The 17,578-nt window shown below is 41.5% G+C and overlaps 1 protein-coding gene across 17 annotated transcripts in view; it reads right to left on the bottom strand.

The window, feature by feature from the left end:
- The window catches only part of SEMA4D (semaphorin 4D), an 86,827-nt gene that overhangs the window by 43,860 nt on the left and 25,389 nt on the right, over positions 1–17,578 (bottom strand). For 3 of the 17 annotated variants that reach the window (XR_014939421.1, XM_085529000.1, XM_085528998.1), the window contains exon 2: positions 14,703–14,809. The exons of the other annotated variants lie outside the window; for them this stretch is intronic. The gene's annotated coding sequence lies outside the window, so the exon portion shown is untranslated. The remainder of the gene's footprint in view (positions 1–14,702; positions 14,810–17,578) is intronic. 17 annotated transcript variants of the gene reach the window in all.

Below are 17,578 nucleotides of genomic sequence, written 5' to 3'. Positions count from 1 at the left end.
GCAGAAACAACCAGAGCTCTCAGTTGCAAATGAAGAAGGAAGGCAGTGTCCCTCCCATGCCTCACCAGCCATTCCACTCAGCTGCCCTGCTGCACACTACACAGACAAGCTTTATATCTGACATGACTTATGCTGGTTCAACTGGAAAAGCTGTGCCATTTTTCCTTCATTAGCAAAGCCCTGTTTGAAGTGCCAGACATGTTCTTGACTGAAATACACACTTCCTTTGCACAGAGCTGCTTGAAACATCACGAAGTGCTGCCATATTCCTTCCTGGGCACCCAGATGAAGCCAGTGCTTAAGAATTTATTGAGCAGCAATTCAGCTAGCAATGGCTAGTAGTGAGCAGCTCTGGAGTGTGAAAAAGCAGCCCTGACTTTGTGAGAGCTGGCAAAGATGAAATGACTTCTCTTACTGCAGCTACTCCATGACATTACAGAGCATCAATAACATCTGCTCCTACACTGGTATAATCCTTTCCTTGGCACTACAAATGCCAAGATAATTCTGAGCATTATCTATGAACTGAGTATCACTCTTACCCTTATTATGTCTTCCTGCACATTTAAAAACATAAATACAGGTCTTGCATACAGATGCTTCAGATCTTAGATCAAACAATGTATGAGTATGTCAGCAGCAGGATTAATAGAGGCTTTGCTTGCAGAACATTCTCATGAGCATTACTGGGATTTTAACTCCTGCCAAGCCTAAAATTAAGCTTTTTCTTATGCTAAATGAAATGCAGCAGGGAGAGTCAATATTATACTTGAAGATTAACATGCTTTCTTCTTGCTTTCACCATCATTAAAGACATTATGAAAAGACAGATGTGACAGTCACACAGTATGCAGGTTCTGCCTCAAAGTTTATTGAACCAACAATTATTGCATACTTCTAACCCCTGAATGCTAAGAAAGATAACAAAGCTTGATGTTTTAAATATTACAGAAAAGCAGAACTATAAAATGACATGAAAGCATTCATCATAAAAAAAGATAAAAATTATGTGCTTCCAGAGAGGGTTAGGGCTCAATAGTAAAACACAAAGCAAAAGCTCAGCAAAGCTGACCTCAAAATACAACAGCAGCTATCCACAGGCCAGCCCCCCAAACCTTCTCAGCTCTCATAATTCAAGTTTCAGTGAAACATCAGGTTACATTCAGCCATATGCAAAGAATACAGTTCAGAGAGATTTTTCAGAAAACTTGATAATATTTAACATTTTTAATTGTGTGATGGATTCAGAAGAAGTAACCAATCTGTGAACTGTTCCTCTTTATCCCTTCTTAACATCAAGTTCTGTATCTGCAGTAATTTAATATTGTTGTGCAGCTCAGCACCACATCACTCACTCACTTCCCCTCTTCAGTGGAACAGGGGGAGAAAACACAATATTAAAAAAAGCTTGTGGGTTGAGATAAGGACAGGGAAATAAAACACCAAACATGCCACAGGCAAAAGAAACATGGCATAAGGGAATTAATTTATTACCTATTGAAAACAGACAAGAGCAGTGATAAGTAAAAGCAACCTAAAAACAATTTCCCCTTATCCACCTCTTTTTGCCTCCTCCACCTTAGCATGGTAGAGAAATGGAGAATAGATGGCTGTGGCCAGTCCATAACATCTTGCCTCTGTGGCTCCTTCACAGTCACTCTCTGTCCTTGCTGCACTGTGGGTTCCTCTGCAGCTACAAAGAGAGATATGCTTTACACAGAGTTCATAAGCTGCAGGGGAACAACCTACTCCTCTGTGGACCTCTCCTGGGCTGTAGGGAGCTCTGTGTTTGGACCTCATCCTGTTCTCCTCCTGCTCTGACCTGGGTGCCTGTCGGGCCATTTCTATCCCATTCCTCATTCCTCCTTCCCACCTGCTGTTGTGCAGCAGTCTCCCCCTCTTACATCTGCTCTCCCAGAAGACAACCAGTGCCCCTCAAGGCTCAGCTCTGGCAGAGGTGGGTGCCTTTGGAGAAGTTCAAGTTGGCTCTGCTCTGACATGGGACACTGCTGGTCTTGCTCACATAGGCACCCCAAGCTACATAAATCTTGCCATATTAACTCAATACAGTAAAACACCATCAAAAGATATAGAAAGATTAAAGAGAAAATACTGAAGACAGCTAGGTCCACTTCCTGGCTACATCTCAGGACAGCCATTGAACTCAAGAATGTACTGCCTTCACCTTCTTTGCAACTGTCATTTTGAATCTCAGCATAACCTTCCCTTCTGAACTGCACCTCATAGAACAAAAAATCAGCTTTATTTCCCCTATATCCTGCAAAATAAATAGTCTGTTTCTGTAAAAAATGTTATTCCATATTAGCTTAAATCAATTAAACTTAAGTTCAAAATTCTCTGTGGATATATTCAATTCCTGCATTCCAAGTTTTATGTAGATGATCTCCTGAAGAAGTTTAATCAGATATTTCTGTTTGTTTTAAAGTTAGGGTAGATTTCACATAGCAAACAAAATTACGATTCTTACTAAGCATTAGCTTCCTCTTGGCTACTGCTGCACGCTTCCTCCCTAGTTTTCATTAATTAGGATGACTAGATTTAAAAGTACCACAAAAGTGCATGTCATCAAATCAAAAAACTGTCTAATATTACACTGTGAACTCAGCTAATGTCATGAGCTAATTTCATTTATTTACAAATAGGAGAACTTTTCACGGACACTCCTCTTTCCAGCCCAACACTTATCTAGACTCAAAGTCAAAAGATATTTTTTCAGAAATTCAAAAACACTGTTTCCAAGAGAACACACAAGATAACACTTAGAACAGTCAACTACCAATCAGCCTGCATTTCTTAAATAGCTTTTGCAGATCTCTTAGAAGTCTTCAGTGGTACCTAGGGGTAATTATAAACAGGAGAGTGACCAACATTTTAAATGGTGCAATAGTGACAAGGGGGAACAGTTCAAAAATAAAGACGGGAAACTAAGGTTAGATGGTAGAAAAGAATTCTTTACACAGAGGGTGAAAAGGTACTGTCACAGGTTGCTTGGAGAAGGTCTGAATGCCTCATCCATGGAGGCATTCAAGGACGTCATGGATAGAGCTCTGTGAGCCTGATGTGAGTGGGTGGCAGCCCTACCCATTGCAGGGAATTGGAACTAGGTGACCTTTAAGGTCCCTTCCAAATCAAGCCACTTCATGATTCTAGGGTCACCTGGACCACCCTCCCTGCCTAGGCTCAAGGCACTACAAAAGCAATAGCTAGTGCACGCTCTCTCTATGCAATCTTCATTAAATAAAGAAAAACAACAAACACCTGCGGTCCCCTAGCCTTTGCCCCCAGTAGTTTTGAAATTTAGACAAACAAGTTTACAAGATCTTAAAGTGATCCATTAAAGTACATGAAGAAAACACTGCAGCAACCTGAAAGAGATAGCCACAACACAAATCCCACTTCTGGAGCTGAAAGGCCGTCAGAGCCACAGTAGACCATAGGGCTGTTTCTGCTATCACAGCCAAATTTAAGTGGAAAACACTAAATGAAAATGAATGCAGAACATCAATTTATTTAAAGTCCATTTCAATAATGTAAATTGTTTGTAGTCCAAAAGATTAAATTCTGTTACATTAATACAAGTGATACGTCAAAAAAAAAGCTACTCTGAATATTACATCAACAATGCTGACAAAGCCTACCTAGGGAAAAGGCAAACTAGCAGGCCTGGAACTGGGAGAAAACAGCCAACCCTTCCAGGTAACACCAAAGCCAAAAAACCTTGTGTTTAGGCAGTGGGACCTGCAGCATGGGCCCAGACACTCAGCCCACACAAAGGGTGCCACTTCTCAACCAGGTCTTGAAGAGGACAGTGTAAAACTTCTCAGATTTTCTGCCTGAGCGGTAAGCAGCTCTGTGCTGAAGAGCAGGATTCGTGCTCAAAACCATGCCTAGAACCCAGCATCAGAGCCAGGTAACAAGCTCATATCAGCATGCTATGCACCATAACATCAATGTGCAGTAAAGAGGCATCATATGGCTGCTAAGGAATCCCATCTCATTCAGCAGAGAGCTACTTCAGGGAACAGATTTTCAGTCCAGGCACCCTACAGATCCATCATAAAGATCTCATTTGAGGGAATATGAGTAACACAGGACACAGGGAAAGGGAGAAACAGGACAAGGAACACTAAGTTCCTGATTTCTGTATAATCTGAAGGCACAACTCAAGCCTGAATCCCCAAAGAGTTAGCCTTCCCCCTGCATTTTGCTTTTCGTGGCAGCTCAGAGCAGTGCAAAACCACTCCTATTTATGAGATATAGTGCTGACAGCAGAATCTGAGCTGCCTGAACAAACACAACAATGATGGCCTGGTTTTCTTTGCTGCAGGTCAGGAAAGCTCTGGAAGCAATGCAAGCAGTAGCTCTACCTGAAGATTACTTTTACTCAGATCTCAGTGGGCGTTTTATTTTTTCCATGTAAAGGCAAGACATAAATACAAATCAGGGTTCAAGGAAGTTGATAATTTACTTAAACAGCATGAAAAAAGGTAAACACAACAAGTGTGAAAGCAAAGTTTTTCTATGGGCCTAAACATCCTAAAATCATGGACTGCTAAGCTGTAATCATTTCTGCATCCACGGGAAAAATCCAAAGTCAGAATAAGCTAAGTGATTTTATATATTCATAACCACATTAAGCTGTTCATTTCTGGCAGAATGTCCCAGACTTCATAGCAAACATCTCTGTATGTGAATGAATAAAAACATTTGCTCATATAAGCTGATTAAATGTGATTCACCCCAGATGTCTGGATGGCTTAGAAGTCTTTGTTGTGAGATGTTTGCAAAACATCAAAAAAGAATAAGACACAAATACATGATGGAGTGCCTATCCAGCAGATGTGCAATGCCTGGAATTCAACAAGACTATTTTTGGTAACAGATACTGATAAAATTCATTGGTGTACCACAACTGTGACTGTAATAGCATTCAGTTCTTGTTGAAAGAAACAGCAAAAACAGAGTACAATTTGTTCTGTAATGGCAGTTAAGGTCCTTTCTCTTACGCACACAACACTGTTGCACTGATAAGCAACAAGGAAAGGCAGCACAGTAATGAGCTCTATTAAAAACTACCAATTCTGAGCATGCTGGAAAATACCTAAAGCAACATGTAGGAGGGAAAGCGTTGCACTTAAAGTCTTGACACCAATCCTCAGGTCTGACAGCAGTGCACCAGGATAACTCTCACAAGTTTATCTTATGTATAGTGGCAGGTGTTAGTTAACTAGGGTCAGAATTCTACTTACAGTTAGACCACTTAGCTATAAAAAAAACAGTAGCCCTAATTCCATGTTCTGGAGAACACATATAATGGATAACATTTTACAAGTACGTATTATAGCTGTATAAAGCTCATCAGGAGCAAGGAAAATATCATGCCAGTAACTCACACACAAGGTCATTTACTTCTCTCCCTGTGAAATATATTGATTCTAATTAAGCACAAATTTTCCTGCAGCAATAGTTGTTTATATGTGTTGTTCAGACAGTTTCTGCAATGCACAAATAAGCCGCCAGTTTACCCTTAAAATGCAACTTACGGGAAGAAAAAAAAAAAAAAATTTCTTCTAGTATACAAATATACTTTTCTGCAAGCACACAGGTAGAAATTCCTACACAACCTTTACAGAGAAATGTTTGCTTTAAAACAATGAAACAAAATGATCCAAAACCTCTGCTACAAATAAAGGCTTCCCCTACCCATGGTGTTCTGACAACAGCTGCATCTCAATGTCACCTGCCCCTCATTGTCACTCGCTGTAGGCCTCTTGGACTATCTTGCCAAAACTAGTCTGGCAGCTTGGTTAGTATTCAAATTCTCTCCACAACACAGTATTTTTGCCATTGGACAAACCTCAACAGAGGAGTTCAGGCTCCCCATCAGCAGATGCCACAAATTTCCACCTGAGATTAGCTGGTACCTTGCTTTGTAATACTGATGCATTTCACAGGTAAAGGAATGAACATGCAATCATCAATAAACCAATAAAGTCCACTACTACAATACAGCACACTCTTACCTACTATCAGGTTTATTGCCTCCAAATGTAATGGAAACAACAACAAACCAACTGACTGAAACACACAACCCTGTAAAACCTTTTAACTACAAGAACAAACGCCAGCTTCAATTTCTTATCATATTCCATCCCTACCTTTGAAGTTCTACACACCTTTTCCTGATTTCAGCAGGATATTTAGCCTCATAAATAACTTGTAATTCCTAAGTACTTAGCTTAAACCAAAACTTTGAGGATTGTTTTTAAATTGTTGTGGCAGAAGGAAATCAAGCGTATCACACTCAGTTACAGTTTTGATCTAAGAATAGCAAAAAATTTCCTCATAATCTTCATTTTGAATGATGACCTTACATAATGCAACTTTAGCCCACAAAACACTGAATCTCTGAGTAACCACAGTACTTGAAACGTTTCTGCTAGACATCTTCGTATTCATAAGGGAGGAAACGTACATTTTAGACAGCACTCTCCTTCACAAGTTATTTATGAACAGAACTAGCTGTAGATACATTTTTCATTACTATTCCCTAGAAAAGAAGGTAAAACACAATAGAAATTGTAAGATTTTGTTGCAAACTGAACTATATGATGATTTTCAGGATTAAGAAGCAAAAATAACCCAAAAGCCCAACCAACAACAAAAGAAACTAGCAGAGCTTCCTCCACCCAAGATTTAGAATACAGGCAGAAAACATGATGACTTAAATATTCAATTTTTTGTCCTAACTTTGTCTATCAGCTTATGGAACAGAAATTTCACTTTTTACCTAGTTTTTTTTTAAGGCACTTGGACCAATTGCTTTGCATAAAACAGTTCAACAAATAGTATTACTACCTGCCACACACTTGGAATAGCAACATAAAAATAGTTGCCCTAGCCAATTTTCTTCCAAAGGAAGCAACTGCTCTCCTTGCTCCTAAAGAGAATTTAATGAAGCCATCTGCTCATGGCTGAGCATATTCTAAAGGCATCCTTTATGTTCCCTTTCACAGGCTAGCAACCAAAGGCTACAACCTTTGCAAAAAGCAAAGTAAAAAGCAATATTAAAAATGTTCTGTTCATATGTACACTAAAGTACTTCAATATTATATTGAGTATCACTATATTGTATATCACTGTAGCGCCCATATTGTATATCACTGACTACAATTCTGGCAATATTTATGATTAAAATAAATAAGAGATAAAATAATAAATTGCATCATGCATATAAAATTGAATCTTGCAATGCTTATTTTTGTTACAATGCAGTATGTTACTTGGTAATCAACCATGTCAAACCAAGGAAGCTATTAAACTGGTCAACAATTTTAAAATACCTCTGTGCTAAGACCCCATATAATTTTAACAAAGAAATGAAAAAACATTCCTTTTTTCCCCAAAATCTCTTTCCAGTCCAACTGTAAAATACTGAAAGCCCAGTGATAAAGATGTAAAACAACTGCTGTATGGGATCCCAGGAAAAGGCTCTTGTACGACTGAGCTGCCCCTTTCAGTTGTAAGGATGTCTCTTGTCTTTCATAGATATACAGGACAGGAGCGCTGAAGAGGTGAATGCAGACAATCTGAGCATGGGTCAATCTTCTACATTAAGTTATTACAGAGAGATAAGATACATAACACATAAAACCTCCATATTTACAGGTATTTTATTCCAATTTCTTGTCTGTTAGCAGCCGTTTGGCAGCTGACTTAAAGGATGACTTTTCAAGGTGATAGATCACTGCAGAGGATTAAATTCTACTGCAGTCAGCTGTATAAACAAACATAAGCCTGCTTTTCCAACTCAAAAAAAACCAAAACATTACATACAATCTGGGCATAAAAAGAAAAAAAAACTGTTGCACCGTATTTCCAAATTAACAACATTTCAAAATTAACAGTGCTGCAGGTCATTTGGGGACTGAAAATACATTCATCACAATGCCAAACACAATGGAGCCTTCAATTTTGCCCGATGCTTCTATATGATTTTTCTACACAACTAGCCATTGCGTACAGTAAGGAAAAAAAAAAAAATATATATATATATATAGGACACACAGGAATAGTTTTAAATAAGACAGAAGAGACTGAAGTTAGATATCAGGCAGAAGTTTTTCACACAGAGGCTGGTAACACGCTGGAACAGGCTGCCCACAGAAGTTGTGGATGCTCTGTCCCAGGAAGGATTCAAGGCCAGGCTGAATGTAGCTCTGTGCAGCCTGGTCTAGTGGTTGGTGACCCTGCCCATGGCAGAGGGGATGAAACTAGATGATCTTTGAGGTCCTTTCCAACCTAGGACATTCTATGATTCTAGGACAATCATTAATAAATAAATAAATAATCAAGAAAATTTTAATTGACATAATGGGGTGAATAAACAGATTTGTATTTGTAAGGGTCTAAAGACACCAAACAGTAGGAGACTAAATATGCATCATGCAGTGTTCTAGGTTTCATGGTCTCTATCATAAGATTTTTAAGAGGCAGAAGACAAAAAATAGGAAAGTATTCCCAATATGAATGGTTTTCATATCAGAATATTTTCAAAGGTCTACTTTCTCAGCTGGAATTGTATCTAACATATTAGACTGCATATTCAAAATTTCAGTAATAACCTGGAGGTTGGGATAGTTAGAGAAGTTGCAGATGACAGGGAAAATCAAAGTTAAACTGTTATACAAATACAGCATAATTCCACAATGAAAGGTGAGCATGAATCTGCTTGAATCACCTTGAATTACCTCACTCTGCTATTGCAGCACTAAAAACCCAATTCTGTGATCACACTTCAGAACATTTGTGTCAAACAGCTGTTCAAAAGCCAAACCTCCTCCAGCATTTAAAAAAAAAAAACCACAAAATTGAAACATGATCACAATTTACACTTTTTCTTCCAGATTTCTCAATAATAAAAACAATCCTTGCCTAGTGAATTCCAAATTTAGCCTTTTCACATTCACAGAGGAATGAAAGGAAGGCTGTTATTTTTTGATTTTATAGTAGTGAGAAGCAGAAGTAGGGGTGGTACTGCAGAGACCAAGACATCATTTTGTATCCAGTGCCTGCATTGTCCAAAAGCAACCATAGATAACTTGTCTGAAATAATATCTGAATATCTGACTGTGACAATTCAAAAATTAGGCCAAGGGACTCTACCAAAATTTAAATTCCACATGAAGCCAGTTCTCCAGTTGCAAATGGTTTGGTTTTCTCATTCTGCACATGCTAAATCATTAAAACAAGAGATTAATGAAAATCAAGGCAGAAAGCATAGACATTGAAATCACACAGCACTTTCTATTTGGAGAAGGAAAATTACTCTGTAATTCAGAGGGAAATGGTACAGACAGAGTGTTTATGACATCTGAAGATTTAAAACAAACAAGCACACCTTTTCTCCTCAGTACTGGCACACCAAACTGTGCCCTGACTGCAGCAACCAGCAAGCTACTGCCTGTCCCACTGTGGAGGCAAATGCAGCACTGACCCTGCTGCTAATCTCCTGGATCAGAGCTGCCCAGGCATTTGTCACATGCCCCTGTTTCCACGAAGCTGTATGTTTTTCTTCTTGGCTTCAGGCCTGAAAACTGCAGACAAAACCACATCCAATCAATGAATGACAGAGAAGCAAAAGATATTCCCACCAAAGGTGGCAGAGCAGTATGTGAAAAGGCTGGTGGCCCTCTGGTGAACTGAAGTTTCAAAGGCACCTTCACCCAAATCCTTCTCACAGCACTCTCTTCACTGCAGTACCACACAAACTTTGGTCAGACAAAGCTGGTTTCCTCTGCTAATGTAGCAAAAAGAACCACAGCTGCCTCTTCTCAGCTGAAAGCAGAATACCAGGAACCTGTTCTGCTGCTTGTTCTAGCACCTCTTGGACCAGAGGAGACTGGCAATTAATCTTTCTTGGATACATAAGAACAAAAACTGATAGAATTACATCTCTGCAGACAAATTTCCACCCCTGTTGGCTGTTGTTTGATGAGTGTTATCAGGAATTAATGTCATGAACTAACAAGCAACTGCTTGAACCTCAAGCATAAGGGAAAGCCCCAAAGCTTTCTTGCTTCACTGTGGCAGGCAAGAGAGGGAAGAGAATTTGAACAAATATTAGTAGAACATTAATAATGATGCAGAGACTTGCCAACAGCAGACATTATCTCCTCCCCACTACAACAACTCAGGACAGAATACTGCTGCTCGTGGGACTATGGGCAACAACCATCAGACTAGCAGAGAAACTCTTTGAAGACTCTGAACTTCTGAGTTTGCAGCACCTAAAGGTACACTTCCATAGCAGAAAACACTCATATGCCAGTGGAAGAGATGCAAAAAGCTGTGTGTGCATAGCTGTCTTACCCTGTTCTTAGAGACAAACAAAAATAATTAAATTTAAGAGTGTTTGTTGGTTCAAAAATCTATTCAGCTAGAACTGAGCTATTTGGTTGTCTGGACAGAAATGGAGGTTGAGAAATGTTCTTCTCTCCTGGATTGATATGTGCATATAGCTCATTGTACAGCCAAAGAAAACAATGAAATAAGTAATATCTCATTTAACCTGCAGATTTTCAAGACAAATATTCTCCCTCTCTTTAACTGTGCAGAACTGCAGTTTTGGAGAGTGCTGAGGTTTTACTGAAATTCTGCTCATCAGAGAGACTCAGAGAGTAGCTTCCCCATCAGTTGTCCCAGAACAAAGTATTCTCGTGTACTGAAACTGTTTCTTACAAGTTTGCTTCCTACTGACCCACCTGTTCTAACTCCCTGCATGAGGGAGCCTGTAGCCCACTATTCCAACACACCTCATCAGAGGTCTGATGACAAGTTGACGGATGCCTCTTTGAGTTAGTCTTCCCCATGCTGACAAGCAAAAATGGTTCAAGCACAGCCTGTACTCCACATACCCATGCTGAAGAGGCCAAGCAGTCTGCAATGCTGCACAAAGGATGGCAGTGGGTCTCATAGAGGGCTGCAAAGAGGGAAGGAGAGGGACAAGTGCCCCAGATAGAAGCCTGCTTGCTGACTTGTGTTTATCTTCTGACTTCACAGCACTATAAACCATTTGAATGCCGGAAGATAGAGCAGATAAATCCCTGTACCACAAGTTCAGCAGCTACAACTTCTGCCACAGGCTGGTTTCACTACCTGGAAATCACAAAAAAAGTACTGTTTGCATATTTTAGCTCACCTGCCCCATGTTGGAGTGTGAGAATGTATCGTGAAATATCAGTTATGAACCCCATACATTTGGTGTGGCAGAAATGCACAGTGCATGTTGCACAAAGCTTCACGCAGCTTCAGGCAGCAGCAACACCAGCCTGCGACACCAACACCAACTATGGTCTGTGAGGAAACACACTGAAATAAACTAATGCTTAACCACTGCCACCTGACTCTTTTCAAGTTAAACTGATATCCTCATCGGATGATGGAGAAGCAGTGAAACCAGAAATTAAACACCACCCTCTTTAAATCAGTGAGCAATAACTGACCGACTACAACATGTGGCACAGATGCAAGTGCATGCAGCAGGCAGAAACTACTGCTTTCTATCAAAGCTATGGCCAGACAGCTATGTCAGAAGGAAGTTAACATACAACTACAAACTCCACACACTTTTGTTAACTGGCTGGCTTTTCATGCTTTGCATTCCTTAGTAGTGCAAATGTTTGTTAACAGAGAAGGTCTGGTGGGGGATATAAAGGTTGGAGGCCACCTGGGGCTAAGTGATCATGAGACGCTAGATCTCTCAATCCTTGTTGAACCACAGAGAGAAGTAAACAGAACTGCCACCTTGGACTTCCGGAGGGTGGACTTCAACCTCGGTTGAGAGGGTCCCTTGGGAGGTAACTTTGGAGAGCGTGGGAGCCCAGGAAGGCTGGGAATACTTTAAGGAAATTGTTCTAAAGGCGCAGGAGCTGACCACCTGGAAGTCATGGAAGACAAGCCGATGGGCAAGGAGGCTGGGCTGGCTGAACAGAGATCTGAGATCTTGAGATCTTGGCTGGATCTCAAGAACAAAAGCAAAGTTTAGGGTCTCTGAAAAAGAGGACAAGCTACTTAGGAGGATTACAGGTATGTAGTGAAGCTATGCAGGGAGAAAAATAGGAAAGCCGAAATGCAGCTAGAACCTGAGTTTGTCCACTATGGTAAAGAAGAACAATAAATGTTTTTATAAACACATCAACAGCAAGAGGAAGGCTAGGGAGAATCACCATCCCTTGTCAGATGCAAAGGGCAACTTGATCACCAAGAACTGGGATAAGGCTGAGGTACTTAATGCCTTCTTTGCCTCAGTCTTTAACAGTAAAACTTGTTGCTCCCTGGGAACACAGCCTCCTGTGCTGTTAGATGGAACAGATGGATGGGGGAACAGAATAAGCCCGGCACGATCCATGATGAGATAGTTTTGGACCAGCTCCGAAAGCTGGATGCTTGCAAGTCCATGGGGCTGGATGGATTGCAACCTAGAGTCCTGAGGGAGTTGGCGGATGTAGTTGCCAAACCACTCTCCATCATTTTTCAGCAGTCCTGGCTGACCAGGTATGTCCTGGTGGACTGGAGGTTGGCAAATGTGATACTCATCCTCAAAAAGGGCCGGAAAGATGATCCTGGTAGCCACAGGCCTGTCAGTCTCACCTTAGTGTCCACAAAGGTTATGGAACAAATTATCTCGGGAATCATCATGGACCAATGAAAGGTCAGCCACATTATCAGGCCCAGTCAGCATGGGTTTATGAATGGTAGATCCTGTCTGACAAACCTGATTTCATTCTATGACAAAGTGACCTGCTTAGTGGATGAGGGTAAGGCTGTTGATGTGGTCTACCTGGACTTCAAAAAGGCCTTTGACACGGTCCCCCACAACATTCCCGTAGAGAAGCTGGCTGCCCATGGTCTGGATGGCCATACGCTCCACTGGGTGAAGCACTGGCTGGATGGCAGGGCCCAAAGAGTTGTGGTCAATGGAGCTGAATCCAGGGCTCAGTGCTGGGGCCGCTTCTGTTTAACATCTTCGCTGATGACCTTAATGAGGGGATTAAGTGCACCCTCAGTAAGTTCGCAGATGACACCAAGTTGGGAGGGAGTGTTGACCTGCCTGAGAGAAGAAAGGCACTACAGGGGAACCTCAATTGACTGAATCGATGGGCCAAGGTTAATGGCATGAGGGCCAAGTGCTGGATCCTGCATTTTGGTCAGAACAACCCCAGGCAACCCTACAGGCCTGGGGAGGAGTGGGTGGAAAACTGCCTGACAGAAAGGGACCTCAGTGTGCTGATGGACAGTTGGCTGAATATGAGCCAGCAGTGTGCCCAGGTGGCCAAGAAGGCCAACGGCATCCTGGAATGGTGTGGAGAGCAGGACCAGGGAAGTCATCCTGCTCCTGCACTTGGCATTGGTGAAGCCTCACCTTGAGTACTGTGTTCAGTTTTGGGCACCTCAGTACAAAAAGGACATTGAGGTACTGGAGCAGGTCTAGAGAAGGACAACAAGGCTGGTGAAGGAGAATGGAGAATATGCCCTATGAAGAATGACTGATTGAGCTGGGGCTGTTCAGTCTGGGGAAAAGGAGGCTTATTGCTCTCTTCCAGTATCTGAAGGGTGCTTACAGTGAGAGCGGGATGGGTCTCATTTCACTGGTGACAGGTGAAAGGATGAGGGGAAATGGCCTCAAGTTGCACCAAGGTAAGTTTAGGTTGGACGTTAGGAAACACTTCTTTACAGAAAGGGTAGTTAAACACTGGAATAGGCTCCCCAGGGAGGTGGTTGAGTCACTGTCCCTGGATGTATTTAAGAGCCTTTTGGATGTGTTGCTCATAAATTCAGCAGAGGGTTGTTAGAGTTAGGGTACTGTGGTTAGGCTGAGGTTGGAATTGATGACCTTTGAGGTCTTTTCCAACCTAAGTAATGCTATGATTCTATGAGATGTGATATTTTATTTTAGAAATCTACCTCACTATCAGTATGCACTATCAGAGGTTCCCAGAGATAAAGCGCTATAGTTGCTAAATGAACTTACATGTGAGTAGTATCTGAAGAAGAAGAAATGGTAGGTCGGTGATTAAAACTCAGTCTACATGAATGATGTCCATGCACTTCCCCATCAGAAAATCTGGATGCTAAGCCCGTTACTCCAAAAAGAAGCTTGATGGTGGCTAAATCAGAACTCAGCCACAGGCTTTCAGCCTAAACTGTCTATCAGCAGATTCCTGAGGCTGTGGCTCATGTGACAGTCTGAAAGATTTTCAAGGCAGATGACTAGATCTCCACACATGTCAATGTACTGCAGAGCAAGAGCCTGCTAGCACAGTTCAGATGTGCTGTAATAACAGACTGTTCATTAATCAAAGTTGATGCTTTGTTATCCATTGGACAACAGCACATTCAGGAACTACCACATAATAAAACCATTGTTAGTCTTTTCTTTACGTATTCAGCAGCAGAACAAAAGGTTGTACAGTGTACAGCCAACAAGAAGCTAAATTTCTGCAAGAAACTTTGCTTCTCAAGAACAAACTCAGCAACATAAAGACCTTGCACTGAAAGAAGTGAAAACTTTCTAATGTAAAACAAGGAAAACAATACCTACAGCTGTCACAGTTGTTTATGGAACACCACCTTTCCATAAACTCTGCCAGCCATTCTGACTTCAACATCATACCACTTACTCATTAGTTAGAAAGACAGCACAAAATGCCTCCAAAGGAAGGATAGTTTACTCTCCACCACAACTCCCAAGTTGTCACCTTTAGCGCTCTCTTTCAAGTTTTCAAACCTACAAACAAAATAAGACATGTGGACATGTGAATGTGACAGCTATGGGACAAACTTCTCAATAAATTAGATTCTTTCCAAAATATTTGTGGTAAGACAGTTATCATCATTCAGTAAAAAAATGTAAGAACAACATGCTGCAGAGCATTTAACAGAACCAGACGCCTTGCATAAAGAAGCACGAAGAAGATTCTGAACTTGTGGAATAGGCCATGAATTTTTACAACATATTTAAAAACAAAAATCCATTCATGCTCATTCCCATCATAGAATCAGAATGGCTTAGGTGGGTGGAGGCATTAAAGGTCATCTAGTTCCAACTCCCTGCCATGCTCAGCGCTGTCAAACACCAGAACAGGATGCCATCCCACCTTGCCTTGAATGCCTCCAGGGATGGGGAGACAACAACTCTGGGCAGCCTATGCCAGTGCCACACTGCCCTCTGAGTAAAAAATTTGTTCCTAACTTCTAACCTAAATTTTGCCTCTTTTAGCTTAAAGCCATTCCCCCTTGTCTTATCACTTTCAGACCATGTAAAAAGCGGGTCCTCCTTCTGCCTATAAGCTATCCTCAAATACTGGAGGGCCACAACGAGCTCTTTCTGGAGCCTTCTCTTCCCCAAGATAAACAAGCCCAACTTCCTCAATCTTTCTTCATAAGAGAGATGCAGAGGTGCCCCAGCCCAGATCATCTTCCTGGCCCTTCTGTGGACCCACTCCAACATCCTTCCCGCACTGGGGGCCCCAGGCCTGGATGTAATACTATAGATGAGTCTTCATGAGAGCAGAGTAGAGGACAATCACCTCCCTTGCCCTGCTAGCCACCCCTCTTTTGATGCATCTCAGTACACTGCTGGCTCTCCAAGATGTAAGCACACAACTGCTGACTCATGTCCAGCTTTTTGTCCACCAGACCTCCAAGTCCTTCTCAGCAGGGTTCCTCTCAATTAGTTCTTCTCCCAGTCTGCACACACATCTGGGACTGCCTCAACCAAAGTGTAGCACCTTGCACTTGGCCTTGTTAAACTTCAGTGGATTCTCATGTGCCATATTCTCAAGTGTGTCCAAGTCCCCCTGGATGGCATCCCTACCTTCTGTTGTGTCAACTGTGCCACTCGGCTTGGTGTCATCAGCAAACTTGCTAAGGGTACTCTTGATCACACTGTCCACATTGCTGATAAGGATGCTGAAGAACACCAGACTCAAGACAGTTCCCTGGGGGACACCACATGTGACTGGCCTCCACCTGGACATACGAGTCACTGACAACAACCCTTTGGCTAGAACCGTCCAACTAATTCTTTATCAGCCTTCAAATCCATATCTCATCCCTATCTTCTGGAAAAGAGCAAAGAAGATTAAAAACAATGTCCAAAGGTACAGAGACAAGAAAAGAAAGGAAGCCCTAAAGAAAAAGTAATAACTACAAAAAACAGAAACAACAACTTTTCTTATGGGTCCTATACAGTGGCTTTTAAATCTGTTTTATAAGGGATTAAGAAAATGGGCTTTCCAGGACCTCATCTTCTTGATGCAATCAACTTCGGAGCCAGAAGTCCTGACTCCAGAGTCCTCAAGACACACTACTCTTGCAATGAGGTCTCTCTTAGAGCGAAGGATCTCTCTTCATTTCCTTACCTTTTTTTAAAAAAAAAACAAACAACAAACAAACCTCAGCTGTGATCTCAGTGCACTAAAAGCTTTCATTATTGATGCAAGTTCAGCCAGATCAGCTCAGAGAGAGTGCTGGTACAGTGGGGAAGCAAAAATTACATTTTAGAGCACTTCTGCATCCTTTTTAGGAGCCAAGACACACAGTTTTTTGAGGGAGAAGAAGCTGAGAGTTAAATAAATAATTCTTTTGCCAATGTATATGTATAGGATAAGATACCGAGAATAACAAAGGATTTCTGCAGGGACACAAACTTGAGTATTCCATGAACAGTTACCTCTCTTACATCTGAATCCCGTTTTCATTTTCTTAAGCAAGTTTTAGCAACAGTAAGATAGAAAGAAGAGTAAAATGTAACAGGAGACTGTTTAAGTGAGCTTGGTATATCAAAGAAATATAACGGTGTGAGTCACTGTTTGGAAGAAACAGGTAGCAGTCTGGATGCTATCAGATCACACAGAGGAAAACCTTACTGGCATCATTAAAAGGATACATATTTCGCAGAAGCTGTTGAGAGGAAGAAATTCCATCTCTCCGAGGCTGGCAGGAATCAAAGAGTTTCGTTTTTTCCCTCTCTTCTGCACCAGACTGAATATTTACCTGGACAAGCACCACACCTGGTAAACCACCTATTTCTCCATTTTGCCCAAACCACACCAAGTTTGCAGGTGGCAGGGCCACCTGTGCTGCTGTTCAGAATATGCTACCAGTGGGTAAAGTAGCCAAAACTCAACAAAGCAGCACATGTGACAGAAAATACTGCAATATTTAAAAAAAAAAAAAAAAAAAAAAAGAAAAGAAAAAAAGAAAGAAAAAAAGCAACACACACACAAAAAAAGCAAAATCCATAAATCACTGCACAAGCCATTACTGCACTGGTGCAGAAAGGAGCTCAGGCAGTATGACACATTTTTCAATCAAAGGGGTGAAAAAAATCCACATGCTTCCTGGTGGTAGGTAAGAGCAGGTTTGTGACTGCCTCCTTCAGCTTCAGAAGTCCCGAACAAAAGAAAGCATTTCAGAGAGTGGGTACCTGGCAGAGCCTCTTCCCAAGAGCAAGTGCCAGGCACAGTGCTACACCAGCAGGGAAAACACTGCT

Source organism: Coturnix japonica, chromosome Z, assembly GCF_054131305.1.
Source record: "Coturnix japonica strain WE chromosome Z, WE-NBRP24, whole genome shotgun sequence".
NCBI classification, from domain to species: domain Eukaryota; kingdom Metazoa; phylum Chordata; class Aves; order Galliformes; family Phasianidae; genus Coturnix; species Coturnix japonica.
The sequence above is the reverse complement of the archived record's forward strand: the minus strand, read 5'-3'. Positions and strand labels throughout refer to the sequence as shown.